A 19,801-nucleotide genomic window follows, 5' to 3' on the forward strand; every position below is an offset into this window, starting at 1 on the left:
AAACTAACCAAATAGTGAGATTAAACTTTTTAACATGTTAAATAGCTAAAACAGTTGTATATTGCTGTATATATTCCACTTGTCTGATGTAAACACACAAATAATTTTCCAAATTTGTTTGAGTAGGACTGAACAAATTTTAGCAAGAAAAATAATTAAGACATAGGCCTGCTGTGCCATATGTGTGCTCATATCAGTTTAGTCTAACAACATCCTTGTTTCTGTGTAAACAAATGAGCATCAGTTTGAATGATGACGATGATGACAGCTGAAACCACTGCTCCCATTTTCCCACCGGTTACTGTGTTTACATCTCTCAACACCTTTGTTGTATTTGCTGTGTGTTTTCGTTAGATAAGAAGGCAAAAAGTCAAGTTCAATCCTGGTTGTATGCAGAGAGTCACAGAAAGAAAATGATCTGCCCCGTATTTAAAATGTCATTGCGAAATAACAGTTGGATTGACAGAGTGAGAGATGTATTATTATCAAATAATTATTATCAAATTAAACAGATGCGTAACCTGAAATGCTGAACTATGGTTATTGTCAGCCCAGCAATTATTTTGTCAGAGTGGCCTTGATGTCCTCTACGCATGAAATGGTCTTTATTGAGAAACCACCACATCCCTAGGCTACAAAGTTATTTACATTAAGGCTCTAACCACTGACCCGCTTATGTAAGGAAAACAATAAAATAAGAAAAACAGTTTGCCAATCTTTCAAGCCTCTCTACTGCCAAAACCACTGCAAATGTTGTGGTAAAGTGAAAGTTGCCAAAGATTTACCAAATCCATGTAAATCATGGCCCTCTGAGCTTGTGTCCTCTCCCTCTCCTCAAAAGCCCTTCAACACAACAGGCAGCATCGCACTGCCAAAAGAAATGTCTGGAGTAAATCTGCTGGTGTTGAGTCACAGCTAACCCAAGGCACATCCATTTTTTTTTCTGCAGCTCGAGGCCAAAGAGAGATCTAAAAAACAAGTAGGACCTGAGAGAAGGGCCCCTCATTTATCCGACTACCAGAGCAGTTAGTATCATAGCACAGAGGCCACTTGAACTATTGTCCTGTGTATAACTCATGAGCATTTTGACAAGAAAGACTGACTGAAGTGGTAATGCAGTAGATGAAGGCTAGAGATGAATGAGACACGGAGTCCATGGCCATCTATTAGATTATCATCAAACAAACACGCAGTCAAACCAAATTCCTCAGCGCTGCCGTCTCTACACAGGTGTCTTATTAGTGTTTCTGGCAATGCATGGCACATCAGCATCACAGCTGATTAACTTTTGTGGATACATTTTGTTCCCTTCTTCAGATTATACTCAGCTATTTTCCTCAGTAGCACATGTTTCATAGTGTAGCATCCCCTGTGGAAATGTGAATGTGTTATGTATGAAATTATAGTATTTGTGGAACACAAACCAAAATGATCTGAAAGTCTTTTAGTTAGTTCCAGCATCTACAACTGATTTTATCCTCTGCTTTATAGCCATTTAAGCTGAATATCTTAAGGTTTAAGAGTGTTAGCAGGGCAAAATAAGAAACTGTATAAAGAGCTTCTGTAGGACGTAAAGAAGAGTATTTTCATTGTTTTCTAACATTTAATATTTCTAACACTTCATGTATAATATTAATTACTGATAATTACTGTAATGAACGGCTCTTACACTAACAATATTCACTCATACATGTATATTCTGTACAAACAGCAGAGATTAGTCGAATCCACTAGCATGACTATACTAAATTTTTTTAGTATAGTCATGCTAGTGGAAAAAAAACATCCGAATTAAGAAAAATAATTCTCTAAAAACATTTTATGATACCCTATAGTGCGGCTAATGTGCAAGATAATAGTGCGGCTGAAGTACTTTCACATTGGTTTAAATAGATTCAACTCCTCCCATAAAGTTAAATTATCTGTGTTTAAACCCCGTATCTCGCGCTCTGATTGGCTGGCTAAACTGTATGGGGACCCTGGTGCTGAGGCATTCAACATCTGGGAGAAAAGTGAGCGTTACAGGGGCGGGGCGTAGCAAAAAAAACTGCTCCATTGGCCAATCGAAGGCAACCTCATCCTAACTTCACTCGTTGATTGGTTTGAATCCCTGTCAAACAGCACTACGGGGGCGTGGCCTGAGCTGCAGCCGAGGTGTTGTGATTTCAGTCTAACCAGCTTCAGTCCTGTCACAACAGTGAGGGGCGTCTTTTCGCTACGCTGGCGCTCTGGGAATACTAACCATTTCAGAAACAACTAGCTAAAACTAACAACCCCGCTTTTTTTTTTCCTTCGTCATTCTCGAGACTTTACAGCTTGTTCTCTGCGACAGTATCTCAGAAACACTGCGACGTGTGTATTTTCAAGGTGGAAGCACGAAGGTAAGTGGTTCGTTTACTAGTTGAGGACTTTGGCGATGCTGTTGCAGCTGTGCTTACTTTGCTCATTACGAGACAGATGCTTTAAGTTTGCCACAGAAGAGAGCTTATTTAGGCATGTGAAGGTCGACGATAATCACTTGAAAACAACATATCAGACGCTTTTAATAAACCTGAACTGTCCCTGCACTCTCCCGGAGTTTCATATATGGTCCGGAGAAGCCGCTGCTTTTCTGTTTTTCTCGGCTGTGTGTCGAAGTCCCCCTTTTTTCTGCACTGGTAACTGAATAACAGAAATTACAATCTGACATCAGCCAGGGTTAGACCAGTTTTATATAATAGTTTTTTTTTTTTTTTTGCAGTATCTCTGTTCCTTTTTGTTTTTATTTTCATGTGTGTATCGCGGACGGGTTTGGGAGATGTGTTAACATCGGCAGCGAAAACTATATGCATAGTCATATGAAACCCTGACACACACGTTTTCTCTCTTGTTGCTGCAACTTGTCACAAATAAGCAACCGATGACACGTCTCTGACTGGCATCTCGCCTGAGACACTAATTGAATTTTTGGTTTATTTTCTGGCGGAAGCAGCCCAAACTTGTTTATCAAGGACCTGATTGTGGAAAAACAAAAGAAAGAAAGAAGGGGGAAAAAAGCGGGGAATTAGTGCGTAATGGAGAATTTGCTTCCTTTTCACCATCAGATAGAGGGGGGAAATCAGTGTGAGTTTCTGGAAAAGAAAAGCAGCAATTACGTGGCAGTTGGATTATTATGAAACGGCACATCTCCCTCTCACTCTGCACAGATTTTACCTCTTAAATCACGCTTACTTGTCTTAATGCCAAACTCGGAGGGAAAACGATGAGCTCATTGTTCTAACAGGTTTCAACGGGAGAACCTGCATTAGACCTCAGTGTTGCCTACGATGCAGAAAGAAATTGGAAACCTGTGTTTTTCTCCTCTTCTCCTGCTTTCCTAGGAGTCGCTGGTGAATGTTTATGTTGAAATAGATGCTCGTGGCTGCTTTTAAACCGTCCTCCGCACAAAGGGAGACCACGATTTGTCTCAGCCCGCTGTGCATTAGTCCTCTAATTTCCTTAAGTGGGTGTTCAGTTTCAGTTGAGGCTAAGAACATTTCAACAATAAATAAATCTCTGTTGTGCATAAACACTGACAGACTACACCACTGCCTTTTCGATCCTGGACTCTTGCAAGGTGATATTGTAGACTGCATGCCCTCTTGCTTAACTCAAAGGCTGCCCGCTTCTGCAGTTTCTCTTTGCTGTATCTGTAGCCTTGCAAAAGTTTCCCAGGCATTTTAAAAATTCATGTTCAGCTTAAGGGTTGCTTTGCCTGGATTGAACAGCAGAGCCAGCACTTACTCGTCTAGCATGTGCCTTTTTGTTCTGGCTGTTGCATGATGTTTTCCTCGAGCAGTCAGATGTTTAAGCAGAAAGTGTGATTAGATCTTGTGATCTTCTTTAGGTTTTTTCTTTTGCCTTGTCCCCACTCCTCACAGCTGCTGCAGTGATATCATAGGATGATGAAGCCACTAATGGCTTGCGGTTTCCTACCCTAGTTGTACAATGACTTGGCACTCTTTGCTGCTGCGAGGACATTGCAGTATGCCTTCAGGTTATTTTATTTGACATGTAACTGGTGCACTAACCAGAGGAAAGGTGCTGCTGCTGTTGTGCAGGACTAGTGGGATGCTTCTGTGTAACGTATCCAATGGTTAAGCAGCAGCAGTGGTGGTCTGTGGTCCCATCTGTACTGTGCACAGTTCATACAAACCTCATTTGTGGTTGTCGCCCACAGTCGCAATGAACCAACTCTTTGTTTTTTATTTTTTTTCATTCTCTTACCATTAGGAAAGTCACATTCTGCTGATGGGTGAGTTATAGTTGCGAATGTGAGCGAGAGCAAAGTACCAGCAGTGCGTTCATTTCCCTGTCACTGCTGAAAATTGCTTGCTCTTCGTCCAGCTCTCATTTTCAGGCCCTGATAGGTCGGTCGCTCAGTTAGCATGGTTAATGGTGCATTTAGCGCAGTGTGTAATTTTATTTCCAATTTCCATTCCGCTGCTTGCTTTTAGTTTGAAGTGACAAGAAGCCCCGATGGAGGGGCCCTGTGTGTGCAGATGGCATCTTCTTAATGGTCCTCAGGGTAATGATGGTTGAAATAGGCTCCTAACCAGGGGCTGAGGACTGTGGCCCTTGGGGGACATTCAGCAAGCCTATTTCCATTTTCATCATCAAGATAAAGTACTCAGAACGTAGGCGTATGTACACGTACACACACACAGTTAGTCTGCACTTTGGATTGGTCAGAAGAAAAAAAAAGATGAACTTCAGCAGGACTGATGAAGACACTTTAAACCCTCAGGCGAATTTGAAGTTGGTAAATTGCTGTGCCCTATTTTGAGCTCAGTGGAACTTGAGGGCATAGATAATATATTTTAGGATAAATTTTGTTTCACATCATGTTCAAAATTGTCTGAAGCGCTTTAGACTTTAAGCACTTGTGAAACTGCTGATGTCTAAAGAAGGGTGGGTGCAGTGCCGTGCTTCAGGAAGCAACAGTTAATCGCCACTCCTCATCCGCAACATATGGGACTTTGTTTGGCCCTGTACCTGAGAGAGTCACCGGTCTGTGGCACCTCATATTTCATTTTGATAATGGCTGGTAACCCGTGGCAACTGTGGAGGCAATAAGAGCTTGGCTTCTTGAAGGGCATGGTTGGAAAAAGGGAAGAGGGTGGGTTATGAGGATGTGAAGTCCAAGGCTGCTTCCCCCCTGCTCTTTCCTGGTTGGTTGCGTTGTGTCCAGCGAAGGATGTGGGACCCCTGGGGAGTGAATTATTACCTGTCAGCCCCGCAGGCTCCCTGTCATCCATAATCCAGGGCTGACACAGCACAGGCTGGTCCAGGCTATCAGCTGAGACCACAAGGCCTTGGCCTCCAGGTCTGGCCTGGTTTGGCCATAGCTGGTAAGGAATCGCATTAACATGTTGAATCAAGCGTTACAAATGCACAGTTTAAGACTATCATACAAACCTACCTCGTGCCTTTTGCATTATAGCCAGTGGGTCTTTGTTATTATTCTGACTAATGTAGCTTTTACTGAGCAGAAGGAGCTTCTTTACTGTGCCTTGAAGTAAAGCTGTTGCTCATCATTTTGCTGATTCAGTGTACTGTATCTCCCAGGTTTATCAGCCTGTGTGGTTTTTAAAGTTCATTTACAGATTGCCAGTGGCACAGACATAATATATACTGCCAGCTGCATCTGTTTTCCTGTGATTGTCGCAGCTTGTTGAAAGTAAAGGTGAATACGGCACTGACAATTTTTGTCCGACAGGTCCAATCATTAACTGTTAGATGTGAATCTTTAGCAGGCATATTATTACTTTTGATTTCAAAAACAGGCGTGCAGCTTCATCCCGCAAGTGGTCCCGTGGTTAGTGCAGAACTGAAAATTATAGCCAAGCTGATGAGTGTGTAAGTTTTGGGAGGAAAACCTTTGAGTTCAGTGAAAGGCTAGAGGGAAGAAGTGAAGGAAGAAGAAAAAGATGGCGGGAGGCGGCAAACCACAAACTGGACAAGAGACAGGCTTTGGTGCTTCTATCCAGACTGGCTGTCTTCCTGAGGTTTTGTCAAGCTGTTCCTCAGAAACATTAACCCCTTGTCAAACATGGACTGGGTCTCCGTTTTCCAACTCGCCACAGCCACATGCAGTGCGGCAGGAACACAGGATGACTGTCTGGTAACACTTCATGAAGCATGGTGGATGCAGTCCAGCAATCGGAGTGGAAAATATAACCTGTGGCTCTCAATGTCAGCAAATTAGCTCAAAATCATATTTTTTAGTCTAAATGGGGGTCTCGTGTATCACAAAGGAGTCTTTGTCAAAAAATCAGACGTCAGCTTTGTTCTCCTTTGTTTCTTTTCTGTATTAAGTCATGCACTGAGGTCTCACTGTTTTCAGTGTGGTTTGTCTTTTTAAAAATGCTGAAGTCGAGTAATGATACTTGTAGTTTCATGCTTTTTGTCTCTCTCACTCCATATCAGTTGCCCTTTAGATGAAGGACAGAATACCCATCTTCAGATATCAGACACACTCACTCTTTGATTTGTGTAACAAGGAGGCTGTGTATGCTACCTGCGGGGAAGCTTGGAAGCAGCATGCACCACAAAAAGGATTTCTCCTGAATGGAAAGAAAATGAATCATCCAAAAATAAATTCTTGTCATTCTTCATGCATATTCTATGTGGAGAAGTAGCTAATGCAGTGCGCTTGAAGTTTTTTATATATATATATATATATATATATATATATATATATATATATATATATATATATATATATATATATATATATATATAGAAAAACTTATCAGACTCCAGTCCCTCTATATTGATCATTTCAATATAGAAATATATATATATATATATATATATATATATATATATATATATGTATATATGTATATATATATATATATATATATATATCCATATATGGAATTATTAGCTATTGAATAAGCACTATAAGCTATTGCATATAGTGCTTATATAGTGCGTATAAGCATTATAAGCTATTGAATAAGCACAAAAATCCTCCAAAATGCCCATTCAGCTGTGTGACCCACAATCCACAGAATCCAGTTTATTTTGAAAACCACAACAGTCAGTAGCAGAGCTCCCCAAAGATTAAGATAATGCAGACATCACAACAGGCTCTCTTACATCCACAGAGAGCAAAAATCCCCACATTTATGATTCCATTTCTTGCCTCTGTGTTTAATTATAGGAAGCAACTGATATGAGGAAACACGTGTCTCTTTAAGTAGCCTCTGGTCATAAATACTAGCTCTTGATTCTTGAACTCTTAGTTGGGTCAAATGGGGAATGGCAGAAGGGCCCAGTTTGTTGCTCCAAATGATCTCTTAATTACTTCATAATGTGGGCAGTCCTCCTGCATCATTGATTAGCCAGTCAGGCTTAACATGGAACAAATTGCCCCATGACTTTCGAGTCTCGCGCCCTTATTGCTTGTATTGGTAAAATTGGAAACTACAGTGAATGTTTTATGTTTTTATAAACTAAATATTAATTTTATTCAAATGGTGTATACTGTACACCTGAAACCTTATTAGTTGTTTAGCTATTTACCAATAGTTACCAAAAGTAACAGAACATTAAGGCAGTATGGGATCATCTTGACAGAGAACGTAACTAAAGACGACCAACATCCGAATTTCCTAAAGACTACTTAAAGAAATTACAAGAAAACTTTAATTCAATTAAATTCAAATCAAATTAATTCAGTTCAATTTTATTTATATAACATCAAATCACAACAACAGTCATCTTAAGCTTTTCTTAAGATAGTTCAGGGTGTGTTGAAGAATAAATGGTCATACCAAATATTGACTTAAATACAGTATTTATGCCTATGTTTGCATATTATTAAATGCACTGCACCTATTTCTAATTTTTAAGCAAAATATAATGTAAAAAGGGGGGCAGGTCAAGACTTTTTCATAGTGTTGTACTTAAACATGCTGGTATGTTAATAAAAATGATCAGACATTAGGCACTAAAGTTGGCTTTTACTTGCCTATTACTTCAGTGCATTTGAAAGTACTAAAGCAGACAGTTGGATATCTGATTATTAATATCAGCATTGTTACTGAGCTTGACTTTCAGTGTTTCGTTTTCTGATTTTATCTTTGTCTCCACGCAAAAACATTGTAGAAACCTATAAAAAGGCCCAAGTGTACAAAAAACTGCGCTTTAATGTCACTGTTTTGCGATGTGTGACTCTCAGAAAAACATGCCAGCTCTGATAAAAGGAATTGATGAGCTTAGAGGCTTAGAGGCTTAAAGGCATACAATTCCAATGGATTGAAAAATGTGGAGAACTGTTCCTCAATTCCGATCCTTTGTCCCATCTAACTGTTTTTAGCAGTGCAATTTATTGAGACTGCCCAGTCTATGTCACACACATAATGGCCGAAACACTGGAAAAATTGCAGCTGGTGTAGCATATGGGGAAGATCGAACAAAGAACAAAAACCTGTATTAGTTATGCCGGAACAACTGGCTTCGATAAACAGAGTACAGAACAACACAAAACTACACTTTAAAATTAGTGTGTGAGGGAGGGAACAAACTATGTATTTTATCACCTGAAACACAACCATGATATGTTACAAATGCTGTGTAGCAAAGAGAAATGTTGCACACTTGCTGCAGTCAGTTACAAAAGCTTTGCTAATGTGAATTAATTAGTCCATATTTGGTTGTTTATGACACTTTTTTTAAGTGTTTGAGTATTTCAAGATAGCTGCTCTGCATGTATTCTTAATATTTTGGTGGCACAGTTGGAGAATGATATTCAATTCTTGGAGTTAAACTTTGTAACTTTAATTTGGCCATAACCCAAGAACTAGAAAACACAGATCCCAAAGTAGACAAGAATAACAGCAGCATCTGCCTTTTCTATTATTCCAATGAAAGTTACACATGTGCAAAGTGTCCTCTATAAATTACCCAGTTGTGTGTTTTTGCAGACCTGGCCTCACAGAGCATGCACATTGCCATCCTTCTGAGCTGAGCTTGCAGGGAGTATGTGTAAGTGAGACTGCCTCTGGCCAAACCAGTCAGCTGACTTCCTGTTGGCTCCCCACACACGTGAAAATAATCACATTGGTATGACTCCTCCACACTTTCCAAATGATGTTGTATCAGATGGATCAAATTCTGGTAATAATTGGGGTCATTCTCTAATCATAGATTTCATAGATTTTACAGACAGAAACTTTGAGCAGAAATTGTTGAAAAAATGTAATGATTTGATATGGAATAAACCAAAGGAGTTTTGGGTTTCTTAATACTCGTGAAAAAAATGTGTTTTAGCAGCTCCTTTTCCAGCAATTTGGTTTATTGCTGTGTGCATCACAAGATGAATGTGGAAGTTGTAGTGATGTGGTTTGGCCAGTTTGGTGTGCAGCCCAGCAACATTTCCTCGTGTTGGATTTTTGTTTTTCTAGAGCAGGAGGGCTGGTAGATCTTTGATTTGGGTTTTGTTTTGAGTTTTGTTTTTTATTCGCGTGTAAAGCGAAAGATAAGAGAGAGATTAATTTTGCCTTAATAATGAACTTATTTCAGTTCTGCGCTGCATCAGTGCAGTTTTGAAGTTCTTGTGTTTTGCCAATTAAGCACAAAAGATTATATCAGTCCTTTAGTTGGCAGTATGGCAGTTTAAGTATGATGAAGTTCCTGTGCATTTTCCTGTTTTATTTCTGACAATTTTTGATTGCCTTTCCACTAAACCTGGAGCCTTTTTATAGTGCATGTTCTCAACAATGTTTATCTATTTTCTCCGTTGTGCAGTATCATGTTTTCTTCAGCATTTTCATCTTCATTGCTGGTTGTTGTTTCTTTTTTCTTTTTTTCTGTGTGTGCCTCCCTTTCAGAGATTGGCTCTCAATCAAGTGGTGTGGGCAAGACTGTAATGTTGTTTTCAATTTGTGAAGTTTTTGCTTCTTTTAGTGGAGCTTTTTTTTTCTTTGCCTGTTCAGCCACAGTGGCTATCACAGCTTCTACTAACAGCCAAGTTACTCTCCTATTTCCTGCAAACAAACTGCTGTTGTTTCTGGAGGAAATGTAACCATCCATCTTTGTCCCTGGCAAAGACCTACAAGATAACCAGAGCTCTTTTTGTTTTGGTTTGCACTTTCAAAAAGAACATTAGGCACAGCTTATTTTCCGTAGAATAAGTTGTTACAGACATGTATTGCTTTGAATTGGAGTACGTTTCTATCCAAGACAAACAGTTGGGTCTTTTTTTAAAATAAGTGTTATATAAAAAGGGATAGTTTGTCCCTACATGTTTGGCTGGATATCAGTACACACAGGAGCTTTTGGTGGCACAGATTAAAATCTCACAACTCCTGAAATGGTGAACTGAGAGAAAACAAGGCTGATCCAGATCAGGTGGCAGAAAAAAGACTGGCCTCATTTAAGCCGGCTAACAATGCCTGAGAATCAGCTGTCACTCGTGTCTGTTTTGATACAGTTGTTTTTAGACTCCTCATTAGTCTGCTGTTTAAACAGAGTGATACCTTTTAGTCAGATGCATGCCCTCTTTGCGCATTTCGAGGATGAGAGACTTTATTTTTGTAAAGATTGTGAGTACCGTGTGTAAGAAATTTATGTTGTGTCAGTAATCCAGTCTGCTAATGTTTTAGAGCAATATTGGAGCTGCTGGCATTATTACTTCTTTTTTTGTTTTTTCAAACACAAATGCAAAATGATGCCTGTTTTCATAGTAAATCTTTTGATAGCTGGTCATATGAAACCAGCAACTGTAAGTGTCATATTGCACTTTAAGCCACTGTATTTATTTTATTTCTCGTACTATAAATCAACTGATTAGTATTTGGCAATAATAATAAAATGAGTTGGTACTTCCAGTTCTGCATGCACATAAATGTATCAAGTGTAGAATGGGGGGAAAAAGGAGAGAACCCCGCCAAATTCTCACATTTGAGAGGTTTGCCAAACATAATTGAAATCCACCAGAAGTGGGCTGCACTGAAAGACTTGGAAGGAAGTGTGCAAAGTGTTGATGTTGAAATGGCCATCGCTAAGGCTGTAGAGCAGATACGCGGAACGAATTGGGTGATGCAAAGCAATGTGGGTTAAGAGTTTCTGGCAGAGTGAGACTGAGAGATTGAATATCTGATTTTTCTCAGGTTTCTCTTTTGATAATCTGTTGCACAGAAATTGTCTGGCTTGTCAGATCTCGACTGAAGCAATTAGGTTGACTGCACGAGGGAGGAGGGGTTTGGTGTGTTGGTGCTATTGAAGTAACTTTGAGTTATGATCATGCCTCATTGTTGCTTATTGCCGTTTTTTTTGAAATGAGAATTTTTATGGCCCTGAAACGTGAAATGAAGCAGGAAATTAAAAACCTACGTTCTTTTTTCCTCCTTCCCTCCTGTCCTATTCATCCACAGCTGATGCCTTCAAACAGTAGTAGTTCCTCGTTTCTATTCTCCACACACTCAGGTGACAGGTATTCACATATTTAATTCATTTAAGTGGTCAGAGAATTGATTTTTTTCCTGCAGGGAGTTATCTCACATCTTTTGAAAATGAAATGGGCTCTTCTCACAGCTGGATGGTAATATGTCAGTCATACTTTGAAAGAGGATCATAAATGCATCTAATTTCCAAACTTTCCAAAAATAGCCCAAATCATTTGACCCCATTCCTTGAAAGGTTAGCCAAGTCTACATGCACTTACCGTACTGGTCTTACTTTAAATGGATAGCAGAAGTTAAACTCTGCAAACCTTAAATTTAGGTGGAAGGTAGATTGATATTTTCCGGAACCGAGACTGGCTTCCCAACTCTCGGCCTCCCTCGGGGTCTTTATCCGATTTCTTATGCATGCACCCTGCGCTTTGCAGATAGGAATTGTGGCTGATTTTGTGCAAACAACACTCTGCATACCCTTGTGCTTAAATTTGTAATGTGTTAAAATTAGAATCTATAGTGTGTTTTCTTTTAAGATTTAACTGTGAATTCCTGGGTGAGTATGAAATGTTTTACCTGTGCGAGCATTTGGGGCCGGATGTTAGCCGTTTTAATCTGCTTTGACGCTCTCATGCTATTATTTGTGTATATTTTAGTGGTCACCATATGTGCAGTGAATGTTTGGCTTGGACATTGTGCGATAAGTCTGCTCGCCTACACTTAGCTTGGTCATTTTCATCCATTTCTCAGAACTCCGGGCTTGTTTCCATTAAACTGAGGCTATTTTTATATCAGTGTTTGAGGGGGAGGGTTTATCAGGGGGTTTCAGTTAGTGTCATATGAATCCAAACCGGGCAGAGGTCCAGGGTGAGTAAAACAGACCTCCTCCTCCTCCTCTCAAGTGCCCTGAACTCTTTCCATTTGGAGAGTGTGTGTGTACCAGTTTATTAACCATGTGTTGACTCACTACCACAGCTGTGTGATTGTGTATGAGTTTGCATTCTTGTGGTTAGGGGGAAAATAAAAGAAGAATTCTTCATAGATTCACCATGAATCCCTTGATGGTTAAACACTGATGCAAAGAAATGTTAAGAAGAATTAAAATGTCACACTGTGTTGCTTATTTTTATTTCTTGACCATAGACTAAAAATGCCAAATGTGAATTTACTGACACAAATCAGAGAAAAACAAATTAAAATGCCCCAAAACCTGAATAGCATAATTGGATTAATACGTTTAAGCTTGCTCTATACCTCTATAAGGTCTTGACCTCACTAAATGCACGGAAATTACTTTTGTTTTGATTTTGCAATAGATTAAATTGAATTCAACTTAATTTCTGCCTATTCCCTAATCAAATAAGCAGAGGATCATTTGAGCACCAAGTTAACATTTCTTGCATCATGCTTCATGTGTTATCTCAGATTGTGGGCTGTTCATCTTTCTTCTTTTTGCATTACTGAGGAAAAAAACATCTTGCATACATGACACATTTATAATTGGGTTATAGTGAGTGTGACTAAATAAGAAAGCAAAAGGAAACAAAGGTTGAATCTTCTTACTTGAGCATATATAAATAAAATATAAAATAACCATCAATTATGTCAATTTGCAGCTGTGTTATTGAATTTTGGATATCAACTGGTGAAGGAAAAGGTCATGTTGCTTGTCAAAAAATTCTGTTAGTCAAACTATAATTCCCTGAACATGAAAACAATCTTAGAGTAATTGCACATGATAATTTTGGCATAATTGTGTGTGTGTGTGTGTGTCCCACAGTGATGTGGATGACTGCGTCGGGCTTTAAAAACATGTTCATTAATTTACTCTGAGGCTGTAAACTTATTTCCACCAAGAGACACACAAACACAACAAAACACACCCACTCAGCCACATGAGCAACTTCCAATTTGCAGCGAATGAAACCTTGTTTGAGCTGTCTTCATTGCCTCCCTCTCTGTCCTCCCGGCTTCCATCGTCTCTCCCTGAGGGGAAGTTTTTAGTGACTGATGGCATGAAAGCCAGCTGAGGGTAAACAAACCAGCAGACCACACTTTTGCTTTAATGTCACAAGTCAATGACATGCAGCTGGGTGAAAGGAATGAGGGATGGGGGGGGGGGGGGGGGGCGGGGGCGGGGGGGGGGGGGGGGGGGGGCAACACCTACACTTTCACTCTCAGGGCCATATCTGAGGCTGACAGTAGCCCTCCAGCTAAACACAGACAGTCTGCATTAGTGTTGGCCTGTAGCTGGTGCCAGGAGAATCAAGCCCAGTTTTATTACTTAGACAGAAAGACATGGTGTGAGTGTTTATGCTGCTCTGAAGCAGGTTTATACAGCTTTGTTAAAATTACCATTACTAGGTGTCAATTTTGCAGCCTTATGGAAAAGAAAGAAGAGTCCTATGAGCTACAAACCTGAACTTATTATGTACACTTAAATGTATTTCACTTGCACATTCACTAAACAAACACTATTTCTCATCATTCAACTATGAAATATGTGGGTTCTTTAAAAAAAAAAAAAAAAAAACGAGGGGGGGAGGGGTGTGAGGCATCCCGGATTCTTACTCGTTTGTGGGGCATGAAGTGATCAAATACCAAATTTCCACAATATGACAAGATTAAGAGGAAAGGCTGTTCAAATTGCAGTGTCTCATAGTTTTCTTTTGTTTGGTTTTAAGATTTTAGTCATTTAGACCCAAGTAGGTTTGACGTGGGTCAACCTTTTACAGTGCAACTCTGTCCACCAGCAGCTGTCAGATCCTTCTGGAAAAATAAGTTTTGATCTCGCAGGATAGTTTTTGTCTATGGAATTTAAATGAGTTTAAAAGTGGCACTGAGTTGGCAATATTTCTCCTGGATTACTAAATATCAAACCCTTTCTACTAGGATTGTGACAATAGTAGAATTTTAGATTTGATACCAATACCCAGGAAATACTCAGAGTATGACTTTGATACCAGATTGTCTGACTGTGCTATGCTTCTGTTGTCAGAATTTTGTTGCTGATCAATCAGAGTTGGTAAAGTAGGGTGCCGCTCTTGTCTAGTTGCTAGTGGGCTTATCTCAGCTTCAGAAAGCTTGCAAATAACTGTGATATACATTAACACTGTTGACTTTATAGACACACAGGACATTTGCTTTCTAGTTCCACCATTACTGTCATCTTTCTTTTTTTTTTTTTTTGGGCATATGTACTATCCCCCACCTTAATGATAACTTAACAGATGGCTGATGTGCCAAAGGGGTAATTGCTATTAGTTTTACAGTTACTGTTAATGCTTGCAGTGTCTGTGTGAAGATATACAATAACTGCTAACGGGCGCTTCAGTGGTGTTGAAGTGTGAAGTGCTGTGTCAGCTGGGAGGTAAAGGTGGGATGCTGCAAATAATAGTTTTTTTTCCTACCTACTTATCTGTCTCATACAAGCAGGTAAAACAAAATGGACTAATGCAAAATTATTGTCACATGCATGGGGTTTGGGGTGTGTAACATATATTGACACAAAAGAGTGCAAACATTAGGCTTGGTGTCTGTTTTGTGATAAAACAACCCACTTATTCCAGTGAAAGTAAAGTGCTGTGCCATATATAATGGTTTTTTATTGTTTGTTTGTTTCATTTTTTTAATATTTTTGCCATAAGTGTCTTTTTTGTAATTTCTTTTCCAAAGGATCTTGAGAAGTAGATCTCTTCAATTTCTAAAGATCTTTCAGAAACACTTGACTCTGACCTATGAATCATCAAGCATATAAAAGGCACCAAACTCAAGGGATGAACCAGTGTTTTCTACCCATACCAGAAAACTTTTTAAATTGTATCTTTAAGCACTTTAGTAGCACTTTACTGCCTGGGGCATAAACGCATAATTTGTTCCTATTTCTTTAGTTGAATCTATGGAAAATGCCAGAGATAATGACACACATGCACGCCATTCGAACTGGCATCAGAAATGACATCAGTGAAAGTGTGGCTGTCAAAAAGCCATTCTTAAGGAAAACTGGGAGAAAAGGCTGAACTGTTCCTGAAGACTACTTAAAGAAATGATTAAAAGAAAAAAGCTTGCCTACAAGGGTTCAGGCTATGTTGAAGAATAAAGGTGGTCTTACCACATTTTCACTTTCAAGCTTGTTAGAACTGTACAAACTCACATTGCACATTTCAGGAAATCAATCCATTTCCAATTTTTGAGCAAAACATAAAGACAGTACTGTATGTTCCAGAAACATTGCTCTCTAACAATTCAAGTAATCAAAAACATAAAGACAGTACTGTATGTTCCAGAAACATTGCTCTCTAACAATTCAAGTCATTAAAAAATAGCAGAATAACTTTAAGGCATAGTCGTGTGTGCATGTCAATCTGTCTTTGAACACATTTCAAATCTGTACTAACTGAAAAACCCGATATATTGACCTTTTTTGTGAAAAAGTTCTGCACGAAAGATAGGGAATTAAATCGAATGTCATGTGCAAGTTTTATTGACTATATAATAGCAGTTCAAAGCCGTTTATCAAGTACCAGCACCCCAACCGAGATCTAGTGCACTTCCTGCAGCGTACTACTGTGTTTGCCGCTCGTCAGTCAAAACCCCTCTGATTTGAAAATTAAATCTGTGAAAGAAGAGAGCTGCTGACTGGCCTATGCCTAACATGTGCAGGAGACAGAGGTCAGTAACTCTATAGACGGCAGTCTATTCACAAGGAAGATCTTTTTAATTAGACTATGTTCTTTTAATTAACCAGCCAGCATAATGTCTGTGTCCATTTGTCAGCCCTTTACTTTGCTTAGCGGAGCAGGGTGAAAATACCTTCTTTTGTCTCCTCACTGTTTCAGAGATCCCTGCTTCCTATTATTATATATCATTGTTCACGGAAATGTATTTTTTCTTGTCTTTTAGATTAGCATGATAATACCCCCATGGAGGGGAGGAAAAGTGGTGAAGAGCTATTGCAGGACTGCTCATCAGGCTCACTGTGTGCAAGACCGTGGTTATTATCATACTGAATGCACCATCAGTTAAGCTAACAGCCTAAATTTCGACATTTATCTCCAATATCATATCCTGACTGTCAATTGCATAGGGAGCACTATGGTAAATTACAGGTTATGTCTTGCTCCTTGGAGCCTGGATCGTTCCCCAGTGTAATTACGTTATGCTAATTCTGCCCCCCATGTACTTCCCATGACAGAAAGAAGGCTTTCCAACTGTTCGGATATTAAGTAAAATATGAAGGAATAAATGTGGCGATTTACGCTACGGCATTGCTCGCGAAACCTGAGCGCACCCCTTGGTTTCCATGGAACTCTAGGGGATGGAGGAAAAGGCTCAGCTAGAGCTTGTAGCCATGTTTCCATAGACTGGTTCAGCTGCAGGTCAGGCCACCTTGAACTCCTCAGCTGGAATTATTGTGTCAGAGGTGGACAGGGTCAGGCCACGCTCCTCCCTTCAACACAATGACTTTGTTAGTGTCGGACACGCAGCAGACACTGGCAGCACAAATCCCTGTCACGCTCTCGGAGTAGAACCCTGCATGGGTCAGAGGTTGTGTGTTAAGGGGGCATCCCCGTTTCATGACCTGAATACTGATTGATTTCCTTGAATGGCTATCAAGGTAGGGGGCCTTGCCTAGTGATTGCAGGGACTGGTCAAACCACTTACCCTTACCCCATGTGGCGATTCGCAGTGAGAGAATGCGGTACAAGGGAAGGGAAAAGCCACTCTTTGTCACAACATGCTCAACTGTGTACCTCAGCGGGCGTATGTTTTCACTTTCCCTGAAACAAGACACTAGACCACATGTTTCCCTTTTAATAGGCAGCTGAGTGAGGAAAGGGCAGGAGTGTGGTCTGTTTGCCATTTGGTAGAAGATGGACGAGGCAACACTCCCTAGTTCCTCTGATAGATTTATTAGTTGTTCAAAATTGCACAACTGCAGTGGCCATTGACAGTTATATCAGTCATTCAATTAGCGGTGTTCAAAGTGCTTGACAGTCGCCTAAAAGGCTGAACAATTTTCTTTATTTTCACAGCCAGAAGAGTAATTAATCATTCCTTTCAGTAACCATGTTCTGGTAAACACTAACCAGAATATGGCAACAATGCTAAAGTTGGAATAAACAATTAAACAAAATCAAAGGCATGATAAAATGAGCCTTTCAATTACTGTAAACTTCAGAAAGTTTTCACTGACTTTGTTTACCATAAACTGAATTTGATCTGTTAAAATGACTGGCACAGGGAGAGCAGAGTAATGCACAGAACTGTGATTTTGATAAAAAGTTCATCCTTATAGAGTATCTGCAGTGGGACAATGCCATTTAAATGTCTCCCATCTCCTCAAGTGAAAAAGAAAGGTTACAAATAAGACTGAAACATGGCACTCATCATCACTATAAAACCTCATGATCCCTTGTACTGATGGGAAACCCTTTAAACCTGAGTTTCCCCCATCAGGGTGGATTTGATATTTGAAGTTGGCTTGTTTCTGCTTGAGGAAGCAGCACAACATGTCCTTGTGTCCTTTTACTGAACCACTAGTAAGTGAACACATTTAACAATGTTGTCAATTAGTCAACTAAAGAATTAATCTTACCCATTGTTATGGTTTTGGTTTATCATGTTGTTAATGTCTGTGTAAATTAGTTGTAAAACGGCCTTATTGACAAGAGCTTGTATTTAAAAAAAAAAAAAAAAAAAAAAAGACTAAAATATTAGCTTAAAAATAAGGTGAAAATAAATTCAACATGTGATTGGCCTAAATATTTTAGTGGCTTTCAGCTTTGAGTCTTCACACGAATTGTCACAGCCCAGATCATACACTCTGGAGTGATATGAAAAGTGAATAAAAAAGCGAATAAATATTCCTACAGCGAACTCGGATGATTAACCAAAGGCTGAGAGTTAGAGAAGATGTGAGCGTTCACACTGAGGCTTTTTGCTTTCCGTGCAACCTGAAAGTTTGTGCTTTTTAGTATAATTAAATAGTCATTAAGAACTGCTAATCACTCCTCCCCACCATTGATCTGAAAAAATGTGCATGCGGTGTGTTTTGTTCATTGGAACTGAGAAATAATGGTGTCATCTCCAGTCTCATTGTGGTGCATTTCTTTACTTTGGTCACTTGAAAAGTCGTTCCCCAGGCGTGAGCTGGGAGGAGTCGATATAACCGTAATTGATTCTGTATACTGAAATGACTAAAAGCTTGAATTTGCCAAAGCAAGCAAATAAGAAAAACGAGTAAACATCCAGTCCAGAGATGAGGCATCAATTTGATTACTCCTTCAGCTGTAGCTCCCAGTTGTGGTTTTGAAATTATTCTATTAGAAGGATCTAGTTTATGGGTTTTATTAACAGCTGAGTGTGAGCCCAGACTAGTCCGAAGTTCTAATGATCAGGGATTCTCTTTCATGCTCGTCACACGCTCAGGACAGATTAATATAACACTAAAAAGAAAAATCTCCAGTACTTCTCTTTAATGTCACGGCTTATTTTTTTGATTTTTTTGTCAGTATTGAAAATGCAATTTAAACAGTTTGCAACCTTAGGTAATATGTTTGATATTTTATATATTTATGTAGCAATTGCCACACAATACTGAGTAGTATATTTTGTGGCAATTTCCCCCCATTTCTAGACATGTTGCACGAATCTACCAGATGGCCTGATGTATGGTATTTAAATCTTCCTTAGTTCTGGTAAAAACACAAGAACACAGTACTAAAATCTTCTAGACGCATTTTGGGGCAATTTAAAGTCTTGAAAGTGCACCAGAGATAGCTTTGTAGCTCAGGCAAAGGAATTTGTTTTCCACAAGCCCTTATCTTCCTTTTGATGTTTTGTGTTTTTTCTCAGACAGTATTGTAAGTTCCAACAAATACCAGACACAGATTCTTATTGTCAACATACCACTGATACAAGAAAAATAATGGCCGCACGCCTAATGGTGTCACAATAGCTGGTATAGGCTGTTACTGATGCACAGCAGTTCTACTTTCCATTTGGGACTTGTGGTCCTTTTGTCAATACAGTGAGAACTTGGGAGAGAAGAAAATATGCTGGCGAGCTGGCTATGCCTTAACCTTAACTGAACCATCATCAGCATGTGGCTGCCAGCTGGAGTGTTTGCTAATCCAGAGGATGCTGCCTCTGCAAGTCTTTCTGGGCTCTGCTACTTGAAATTTGCAGGGTGTAAAGGTCTAAACCTCAGTCATCACCATTTGTCTGAAGTAATATTGGGACAGGTGGAGATCCAACTACGTCATTATATTACACAGTATTTCACAAAAATGCTTAATAGTTATTGCTGGTTTAATAATTGAGACTCTACATACTCCCTATGGCTATATGATAAAGCAAATTAAATGCTTTTG

At 39.4% G+C, this 19,801-nt stretch overlaps 1 protein-coding gene across 4 annotated transcripts in view; it reads left to right on the plus strand.

Moving 5' to 3' along the window:
- The first annotated feature begins 2,150 nt into the window (after positions 1 to 2,150).
- Positions 2,151 to 19,801, plus strand: part of sema6cb (semaphorin 6Cb) — a 164,564-nt gene continuing 146,913 nt past the window's right edge. For 3 of the 4 annotated variants that reach the window (XM_085176841.1, XM_085176844.1, XM_085176845.1), the window contains exon 1: positions 2,152 to 2,381. The gene's annotated coding sequence lies outside the window, so the exon portion shown is untranslated. Of the gene's footprint in view, positions 2,382 to 19,801 lie in introns of all 4 variants that reach the window. The other variant, XM_085176842.1, reaches the window with a different exon arrangement.

Source organism: Neolamprologus multifasciatus, chromosome 11, assembly GCF_963576455.1.
Source record: "Neolamprologus multifasciatus chromosome 11, fNeoMul1.2, whole genome shotgun sequence".
Taxonomy (NCBI): Eukaryota; Metazoa; Chordata; class Actinopteri; order Cichliformes; family Cichlidae; genus Neolamprologus; species Neolamprologus multifasciatus.